This window comes from Salvelinus sp. IW2-2015, unplaced genomic scaffold (genome assembly GCF_002910315.2).
Source record: "Salvelinus sp. IW2-2015 unplaced genomic scaffold, ASM291031v2 Un_scaffold1713, whole genome shotgun sequence".
NCBI lineage: Eukaryota > Metazoa > Chordata > Actinopteri > Salmoniformes > Salmonidae > Salvelinus > Salvelinus sp. IW2-2015.
Genome location: NW_019943103.1, coordinates 60,791 through 70,910, shown reverse-complemented (window position 1 = coordinate 70,910; position 10,120 = coordinate 60,791). Strand labels below are relative to the sequence as shown.

At 46.6% G+C, this 10,120-nt stretch overlaps 1 pseudogene; it reads right to left on the bottom strand.

Annotated features, from left to right (window-relative positions):
* LOC112071764 (sodium-dependent lysophosphatidylcholine symporter 1-B-like) overlaps positions 1-10,120 on the bottom strand; it is a 59,773-nt pseudogene that overhangs the window by 10,387 nt on the left and 39,266 nt on the right.

Sequence of the window (10,120 nt, the reverse complement as noted above, 5' to 3'; positions counted from 1 at the left end):
TGTTACTGTCTCTAGGTCCATGTTGCCAGACGTGGTGGATGTTACTGTCTCTAGAGTCCATGTTGCCAGACGTGGTGGATGTTACTGACTCTCTGTCTCTAGGTCCATGTTGCCAGACGTGGTGGATGTTACTGATTCTCTGTCTTCTAGGTCCATGTTGCCAGACGTGGTGGATGTTACTGACTCTCTGTCTCTAGGTCCATGTTGCCAGACGTGGTGGATGTTACTGACTCTCTGTCTCTAGGTCCATGTTGCAGACGTGGTGGATGTTACTGACTCTCTGTCTCTAGGTCCATGTTGCCAGACGTGGTGGATGTTACTGTCTCTAGGTCCATGTTGCCAGACGTGGTGGATGTTACTGATCTCTGTCTCTTAGGTCCATGTTGCCAGACGTGGTGGATGTTACTGACTCTCTGTCTCTAGGTCCATGTTGCCAGACGTGGTGGATGTTACTGACTCTCTGTCTCTAGGTCCATGTTGCCAGACGTGGTGGATGCTCTGACTCTCTGTCTCTGTCTCTAGGTCCATGTGTCAGACGTGGTGGATGTACTGACTCTCTGTCTCTAGGTCCATGTTGCCAGACGTGGTGGATGTTACTGACTCTCTGTCTCTGTCTCTAGGTCCATGTTTGCCAGACGTGGTGGATGTTACTGACTCTCTGTCTCTTCTCTAGGTCCATGTTCCAGACGTGGTGGATGTACTGACTCTCTGTCTCTAGGTCCATGTTGCCAGACGTGGTGGATGTTACTGACTCTCTGTCTCTGTCTCTAGGTCCATGTTGCCAGACGGGTGGATGTTACTGACTCTCTGTCTCTGTCTCTTAGGTCCATGTTGCCAGACGTGGTGATGTTATGTCTCTCTGTCTCTGTCTCTAGGTCCATGTTGCCAGACGTGGTGGATGTTACTGTCTCTGTCTCTAGGTCCATGTTGCCAGACGTGGTGGATGTACTGACTCTCTGTCTCTAGGTCCATGTTGTCAGACGTGGTGGATGTTACTGACTCTCTGTCTGTCTCTAGGTCCATGTTGCCAGACGTGGTGGATGTTACTGACTCTCTGTCTCTGTCTCTAGGTCCATTGTTGCCAGACGTGGTGGATGTTACTGACTCTCTGTCTCTGTCTCTAGATCCATGTTGCCAGACATGGTGGATGTCTCTGTCTCTGTCTCTAGATCCATGTTGCCAGACGTGGTGGATGTACTGACTCTCTGTCTCTATCCATGTTGCCAGAACTGGTGGATGTTCTCTGTCTCTGTCTCTGAGTCCATGTTGTCAGACGTGGTGGATGTCTCTGACTTCTCTGCCATACGTTACAGCCTTACTCTAAAATGGATTCATTTTTTTCTTCTCCTTCATCAATCTACACACAATACCCCATAATGACAAAGCAAAAACAGGTTTTTAGTTTTTTTTTTTTTGCAAATGTATATTTAAAAATAACAGAAATCACATTTACATAAGTATCCAGGCTGTATCACAACCGGTCGTGATTGGGAGTCCCATCGGGCGGCTCACCATTGGCCCAGCGTCGTCCGGCTTTGGCCGGTATAGGCCGTCATTGTAAATTAAAAATGTCTTCTTAACTTSCCTAGTTAAATAAAGGTTCAATAAAAAGTATTCAGAACCTTTACGCAGTACTTTGTTGAAGCACCTTTGGCGGCGATTACAGCCTCGTGTCTTCTTGGGTATGAAGTTACAAGCTTGGCACATCTGTATTTGGGGAGTTTCTCCCATTCTTCTCTGCCTCGATCTGCCAACTTTGCCTCGATCCTGRCTAGTCTCCCAGTCCCTGCCGCTGAAAAACATCCACACAGCATGATGCTGCCACCACCACGCTTCACCGTAGGGATGGTGCCAGGTTTACTCCAGACGTGACGCTTGGTATTCAGGCCAAATAGTTCAATCTTGGTTTCATCAGACCAGAGAWTCTTGTTTCTCATGGTCTGAGTCCTTTAGGTGCCTTTTGGCAAACTCCAAGCGGGCTGTCATGTGCCTTTTACTGAGGAGTGGCTTCCGTCAGGCCATTCTACCATAACGGCCTGATTGGTGGAGTKCTGCAGAGATGKTTGTCCTTCTGGAAGGTTCTCCCATCTYCACAGAGCAACTCTGGAGCTCTGTCAGTGTCCATAGAGTTCTTGGTCACCTCCCTGACCAAGGCCGTCCTCCCCCAATTGCTCAGTTTKGCCAGGCAGCCAGCTCTAGGAAGAGTCTTGGTGGTTCCAAACTTCWTCCATTTAAGAATGATGGAGGCCATTGTTTTCTTGAGGACCTTCAATGCTGCAGACATTTTTTYGTACCCWTCCCTAGATCTKTKCCTCKACACAATCCTGTCTTGSAGCTCCACGGACAATTCCTTTGACCTCATGGCTTTAAGTGGGGTACGCTACTAGGGTCCAGGTGTAACCGGTTTGAGTGCGTCAAAACAGCAACGCTACTGGGTTTTTCCACGCTCAACAGTTTTCCGTGTGTATCAAGAACGGTCCACACCCAAAAGGACATCCAGCCAACTTGACACAACTGTGGGAAGCATTGGAGTCAACATGGGCCAGCATCCCTGTGGAACGCTTGACATCTTGTAGAGTCCATGCCCCTGACGAATTGAGGCTGCTTCTGAGGCAAGGGGGTGCAACTCAATATTAGGAAGGGTTTCCAGAGTCAGATTAACTTGTGATACCATTAGGTCTCTGCATCCAGTATGAAGGAAGTTAGAGGTAGTTTTTTGCGAGCCAATGCTAACTAGTGTTACCATAGACGTTCCAGTCATTGTGCTATCTACTAGCATGCTAGTAGTTACCATACTTCCAGTCAATGCTCTAATGCTAGTTAGCACCTTCCTTCAAACTGCACATAGCGACATAAAAAATGTTATTCACGAGTTCATCTGACTATGGGAAAGTAGATAAAGGACTTCATTGGCTCCGAGTGGCACAGCAGTCTAAGGCACTGCATCTCAGTGCTAGAGCGTTACTACAGACCCTGGTTCGATTCCAGGCTGTATCACAACCGGCCGTGATTGAGGGTCCCATAGGGCGGCGCACAATTGGCCCAGCGTCATTCGGGTTAGGTTTGCCGGGTAGGCCTTCATTGCAAATAAGAATTTGTTCTTAATTGACTTGTCTAGTTAAATAAAAAGTTTTTAAAAAATTTGCCAAAATCCTGAAGTATCCATTTAACGTGGTCCTTGAGATACAAATGACCTGGAGATGCTTGGTCTTCATTGAGTAAGAAAGGCATCCGCATGCTTCCCAGCCAGAAACGGGTTTGTGYATTTATTATGACAACATTTTGTGACGGTTTTGGACTTCGGGATTTTTCAGAGCCCAAGTCTACGCCACTTCGTCTGTGATTGGTGAAACAGTAGGGATTCTTCAGTTGTCATTTAACAAGAGACTACTCGTTTAGATAGATGTAAAATTGCGCGATTAAGATCTCGGCAAAAAAAACTTACAAATTAAAGTCAGATTTCTTGAGTTAGATTCATTCTGACAATTGTTTAGGAAGTGTATACTGGCTACTGTGTCTCAAAATGGACAAAGAGTACCATTGTCGCTTTTTTCTCGTTTTTCAAGCAAAGGTCTTTTAAGGGAGTATGCAAGCACACTCGTTCGGATCGGCTAGCTGAGTTCGGCTAGCTGAGATCGGCTAGCTGAGTTCGGCTAGCTGAGTTCGGCTAGCTGAGTTCGGCTAGCTGAGTTCGGCTAGCTGAGTTCGGCTAGCTGAGTTCGGCTAGCTGAGATCGGCTAGCTGAGTTCGGCTAGCCGACAGCCAATCTGAAGCATGTTGACACCTTAAGGCATGGTGCCTTTCCACTGTCAGGCTTTGCATGAAAGAAGTTGCCTTCAGTGTCTCCTCATCCAAGGCCCTGGCCCAAAAAAAGCATGCCTCCATGGACTAAGGCATTTTGTGTGTGATCATTCTGAGGGTATGCTAAGTCTTACAGAGGTGCCGATGTACACAGCTGTCTTCTTGCCAAACTTGGTGAGGAACCACTGCCAGAAGGGGATGGTGAGCGTCGCAGCGAGCTGGAGAGAAAACAAGACAAAAAAAAAATGGGGTTTACTCAAGACTTAATATAGAAATGGTTGTGTTTGTTCTAGTTTAGTTAGCATGTTTCTGTTGCCATATTTTTTGCAATGACCTGGCTAGAGTTCCAGTCCGTTTCTACTTTAGCCAACGTGCCAAGAGAAGGRCCGAGTCTCAAATGGAACCCTATTYGCTWGATGGGGCACAACTTTCGACCAGTGAGCATAAAAGGAATAGGGTGCCATTTTGAGAAGCCGCCGTCTTCCGTCTCTGGAACATGTTATGTGGCAGACTACAAAAACCCCCTCCAAAAAACAGCAGTGCTGTCTGGTTTGTGTTTTTGGATTTACCATGAAGACATTCTCAACCTCTCTAATCCACCTATCACATGCCTGACGACTCAATCGGAATTTTTCCGCCATCGTTATTAAAGTYGTTTATGTTGACGTCAAAATGTGTGTTGTTGTATCTACAAAACAAAGTCATCAGCGATTGGATCATCTGTAACCAAATCAGCATCAAAGCCAATAACACATTTTCAAAAAAATGACCCTTTACCCACGTTCTGGCTCTGACCCAACCCACCAGTTCAGTTCATGGGACAAATCAGAACGATTAGAATGGGTTTGCAGTCTTGAAATCAGCGGGGAGGTACTCAGATCCAGCCACATAGCGGAAAATAAACTAACATCTGTGGGCGTGGAGTAGCGTTCGGGCCGGGTAGCCAGGCAACCCATCACAACACAGCAGCGGGAATACGGCAGGAATTGCAGGATGCTTCACAACACATTACAGTGGACATTATTATTATAGGGACATTCCTGCATTCCACAAGGGTCACCATCTGACCCTAGACAGGGTGTGGCCTGGGACAGATCAGATTGACCTCTGACTTTATGGTTTAGTCAATAAGAGGTCAAACGTTGACCCTTATGGGCGCCACTGGGATGCCAGTAGTTTTCCCTTCTTTTTGGATGTGTTTGTATAAGAATAAACTAACATTGTGTGTGTGTTGTACTGCAAAGAAAGTACTAAGCATAGAGGTACATTTCCCCTCAACCTGCTCTAGTAAATCCAGCAATCTCAAGAGTAACTTCACTTTGTCTGTGTCCTCTTTCTCGTGCATCATCTGTGTGTGTGTGTGTGTGTGTGTGTGTGTGTGTGGACTGTATCTGCTAAACATCTTCACAATGCTTGTTCTGCTTCCTGGCAATACCACATCAAGGTCATCTGCATCTGCTAAACGTCCTCACAATGCTTGTTCTGCTTCCTGGCAATACCACATCAAGGTCATCTTTCCCCTGAACTGTCTGCACCTCACTCTGCCTGTCAAATCTCTCTCCTTCCAGCATCACAAACATTTGCATAGTCTACAAAAAACTGTGTGAATAGATCACGTTCTGAACACAACAGCAGGGTTCGTACAGACAGTGGCAAGTAGTGGAATAATAGCACAAACAGACTGGCACCCAGGCTCCTTTAAGAGTAAAGGGTTCGTACAGACAGTGGCAAGTCCAATTCAAGGTCTTTCCAAGTACTTTTTCAAGCACTAATATTTATGTTCAAGGACCATCAATTTGTAAATAGTTCCTATTATGCAATTGTTTGTAGTCGCCACCAGATGGCAGTATATCGCCACAACCTCAAAACGACTAACTTACTATTCATTACAACCTCACAAGTTCTACTCAATAATTTGTTRATTCACTACTTATTTCCTACATACRTGAGTGGTAAGTCAGTAGTGATGGTGTAATTTGAGTAGTGATGAGCAGAGTTAGGGGACACACCTACTGGTGAACATCTATTCAYATTACTATACAATTCCAGCTYAATGCCTGTATTGTATTTTTTATTGAGCATTTGGGAATTTACTACTTAATAGCTACGAAAAAAACCATCTTACTTCAGACTGGCAGCTTTAATGTTGCCAGTCGGGAGAAGGGCGTGCGGGCTGTGTGAGGAAAACGGCCACCAGAACGGCAGGAACACGGCGGAATATCGCGGCCGCCCCGTTAAATGAGGCGATTGGCAAAAAAAGCTCTGCAGGTTGTTACAGAGAAAATGTCTGAACTAGCACCAGCGTAGGATGCAGCGTTGTGTGTCTTGTGTCCCTGAAGAGCCACACGAAGGGTCATTCTCCCACGCTGCAATGTCAAAGTCTGATGCATTTTTGTACCTTACATGGTGTGGGTCGGTTGGGCAGTTATAAATAAAAAGGTGGGTAAAACTAAACTGAACAAAAATATAAAAACGCAACTTGTAAAGTTTTAGTCCCATGTTTCATGAGCTGAAATAAAATAAAAATAAACATTTTCCATATGCACAAAAGGCAAGATTGAATCTACATTTGCCCGGCATTTTCAATGTGACGTTGGTCAGATCTGMCTGCTTGGCTGAGTGGCAGTGTGGGTGGAATGAGCGAGCTCGCCTGGCAACCACAGTGAGGAAGCATGTGAGGAAATGAAACTAGGAAATGAATTTGCAACATTTCCTCAAATTTCCAACTTGAGAAAATGTGTGATTTTCAAGGTATTCCACTACTTGAATTTCAGAGTGACAAATTATTTAAGCAACTGGTGCGAACCCTGCAACAGGTTACTGTTGTCCTGTCTGTGTTCACCACTCGATTAGCAACACAAATCACTTACAACATGGACAACTACGGCTAGTCTCCTCCACACGTGCTGCTGACAAGAACAAAGACACTGAGTCCCTAAATGGAACCCTATTCCCTATATAGTGCACTACTTTAGACCAGAGCCCTACAAGGTCTTTTGTCTTGTTGCCTACTGATGAAATACTCCCCCCCTCGGGGTCAAGGTCTCGTTTGCCACCCCCCCCCCCCCCCCCTGCCTTGGGATCAACGTCTCTTTGCCCCCCCCTCCCTCTCCTTGGGGTCAAGGTCTCGTTTGTCCCCCCCTCCCTCTGCCTTGGGGGTCAAGGTCTCGTTTCCCCCCCCCCCCGGGTCAAGGTCTTGTTTCCCCCCTCCCTCTGCCTTGGGGGTCAAGGTCTCGTTTGCCCCCCCCCGCAATATGTACATAAAGGATATTAAGACAGTCATCTTTTCCCCCTTTTAAATGATTGAATTAGCACTAAGCTTTTCAAACTCTCTGACCAGTGGGTGTTCATATGCCTACTGCACTGTACAGCAGTAAGTTACATTCCTGTTAGGATTTAAATAGTTCATTAAGTCATTTTAAAATCATATGACTGAGAAGAAGAGGGATAAAAGCATGTCAGCAAAGCTAATTTCCCGCGTTACTGTATATTTCTAAGAGAGGGAGAGAGAGGAGAGAGAGAGAGGTCTTTACAGCAGTGGTAAATGTCTGTGGGAGGGGAACAGGTTTGGTATTCAAACCAGGTCAGTGAATGTGATCACACTCAAAGTAATGAGCAGCTACAAGTCACTGGCTACCATAGAGAGAGACTGACGATCACCGACGCTCTTGACTGTCTCTCTAGCGGTTGTCAAGGTTACACTATCCAATGAAAAGGTCAGTAAGTGACGTAGGAAGAGAGTCTCAATCTGGCTGTATCATCTATAAAAGAACAAGGCCATTCACACTAGGAGTCAATAGGCAGTGTGTGTTGTGTGTGTGTGTGTGTGTGTGTGTGTCTCCTCACCATGATGACCAGTAGAATGTTCTGGAAGTCGTTCCTTAAGCCCAGAGTGTAGCAGCAGAACAGAGCAAAGTTCCCTTCCAGGAGCTGAGAGAGCCGAGAGAGAGAGACAACGCTCAGTTAGACCCTACACACCACACACACACACACCTCAACGAGAGAGAGAGACACGCTCAGTTAGACCCACACACACACACACACACACACCTCAGACCGAGAGAGAGAGACACGCTCAGTTAGACCCTACACACACACACACACACCTCAGACCGAGAGAGAGAGACACGCTCAGTTAGACTCTACACACACACACACCACACCACACACACACACACACACACACACACACACACACACCACACTACACACACACACACACACACACACACACACACACAACACACAACACACACACACACACACACCTCAGACCGCGTACAGGCTCGCTGGCTGAAGACTCTAAAACTTTAACACGAGGAGCGGCGTACCCAGAGACCATATAAATAAACACACACACAGAGCGAATGGTGGCAGACAGCCTTTCCAAGCATCAGAGTATTATGATGTTAGCTTTATGGTTGGGCTAATTTACGGGTAGAAGCCATTATGGTCACAGACTAGGATATTATTAAACACCAGATGATATTTAAAAACAAGACACGAGTGGATCTGGCTACTTCGGCCACACCCGTTGCTGACAGGTGTAAATCAGCCTTGCAATCTATATAAATAAATAAGAGACGGCGATATATATAGTCACCATGAAAGCCAGTGAAGTGAAGAGGAAGCCCATCACCAGCTTGACGTAAGGTCCATGGCCCATCACCAGCCGATACCCTGCCAGAACGACATGGGTTCTGACCGAGGCCGAGACGACTCTGGAGGGAGGGAGGAGGGAGGGAGGAGGGAGGGAGGGAGGAGGGAGGAGGAGGAGGAGGGAGGAGGGAGGGGGAGAGGAGATAGATTATGTTGTAAGAAAAAATTAAGTTTACCTATACGTGTCAAATGTGTTTAAACTTCAGGATTAACCCTCCATCTCATGAGAGAAGGTGAGAGTTGAATTTAATGACGATGATAATATAAATCTCAAAAAAATAATTTCAACAAATGTTAGGAGAATCAGATGAAGGAGGATGAATGACACACACACACCACACACACACACACACACACACACAACAGATTCAGTTGATTCAACTTCTCATAACGGAGGTCAAACAGCAGTGACAAGTAGTTTCCTACTAGCCCATCTGTTAGAGCATCAAGTCACCGTGGACACAGCCCATCTGTTAAGCATCAAGTCACCGTGGACACAGCCCATCTGTTAGAGCATCAAGTCACCGTGGACACAGCCCATCTGTTACAGCATCAAGCACCGTGGACACAGCCATCTGTTAGAGCATCAAGCCACCGTGGACACAGCCCATCTGTTAGAGCATCAAGTCACCGTGGACACAGCCCATCTGTTACAGCATCAAGTCACCGTGGACACAGCCCATCGTTAGAGCATCAATCCACCGTGGACACAGCCCATCTGTTAAGAGTATCAAGTCACCGTGGACACAGCCCATCTGTTACAATCAAGTCACCATGGACACACCCATCTGTTAGAGCATCAAGTCACCGTGGACACAGCCCATCTGTTACAGCATCAAGTCACCGTGGACACAGCCCATCTGTTAGAGCATCAAGTCACCGTGGACACAGCCCATCTGTTAGAGCATCAAGTCACCGTGGACACAGCCCATCTGTTAAGCATCAAGTCACCGTGGACACAGCCATCTGTTAGAGCATCAAGTCACCATGGACACAGCCCATCTGTTAGAGCATCAATCACCGTGGACACAGCCCATCTGTTAGAGCATCAAGTCACCATGGACACAGCCATCTGTTAGAGTATCAAGTCACCGTGGACACAGCCCATCTGTTAGAGCATCAAGTCACCGTGGACACAGCCATCTGTTAGAGCATCAAGTCACCATGGACACAGCCATCTGTTACAGCATCAACCACCGTGGACACAGCCCATCTGTTTACAGCATCAACCCACCATGGACACAGCCCATCTGTTAGAGCATCAATCACCGGGACACAGCCCATCTGTTACAGCATCAACACCGTGGACACAGCCATCTGTTACAGCATCAACCACCGTGGACACAGCCCATCGGGCCATAGTCACGTGAGACAGATAAACGGTGTACTGCGTCATCACACCACACTGTCAATCTCAATAACATCCACATAAAGAGAGTGGGCTTGTTTAGAAGGACGTCAGGCCATTTGGGGAATTCCCCACGAGCTCATCGTTTTATAATAGCAACAGGAAAGTTAATGACACAAAGTTAACAATATTAAATATCAAAAGGGGTTTGTTGATTTGAGGGCTGGAGAGACCAAAATGGTCCCCCCTGCCTTTACCTTTCTTCTCCTTGACTCCTAAGAACAGCACCAGAGACAGGCACGATCTCTCTCA